Source organism: Physeter macrocephalus, chromosome 14, assembly GCF_002837175.3.
Source record: "Physeter macrocephalus isolate SW-GA chromosome 14, ASM283717v5, whole genome shotgun sequence".
NCBI lineage: Eukaryota > Metazoa > Chordata > Mammalia > Artiodactyla > Physeteridae > Physeter > Physeter macrocephalus.
This window is the reverse complement of record NC_041227.1, coordinates 116217557-116217892: the sequence shown is the minus strand read 5'-3', so window position 1 is coordinate 116217892 and position 336 is coordinate 116217557.

The following is a 336-nucleotide window of genomic DNA, read 5'->3' as shown; positions in this document are numbered from 1 at the left end:
AATTATAAATATATATTCACCCAACATAGGAGCACCTCAACACATAAGGCAACTGCTAACAGCTATAAAAGAGGAAATTGACAGTAACACAATAACAGTAGGGGGCTTTAACATCTCACTTACACAAATGGACAGATCATCCAGACAGAAAATTAATAAGGAAACACAAGCTTAAAATGACACAATAGAGCAGATAGATTTAATTGATATTTATAGGACATTCCATCCAAAAACAGCAGATTACACTTTCTTCTCAAGTGCGCACGGAACATTCTCCAGGATAGATCATATCTTGGGTCACAAATCAAGCCTCAGTAAATTTAAGAAAATTGAAAT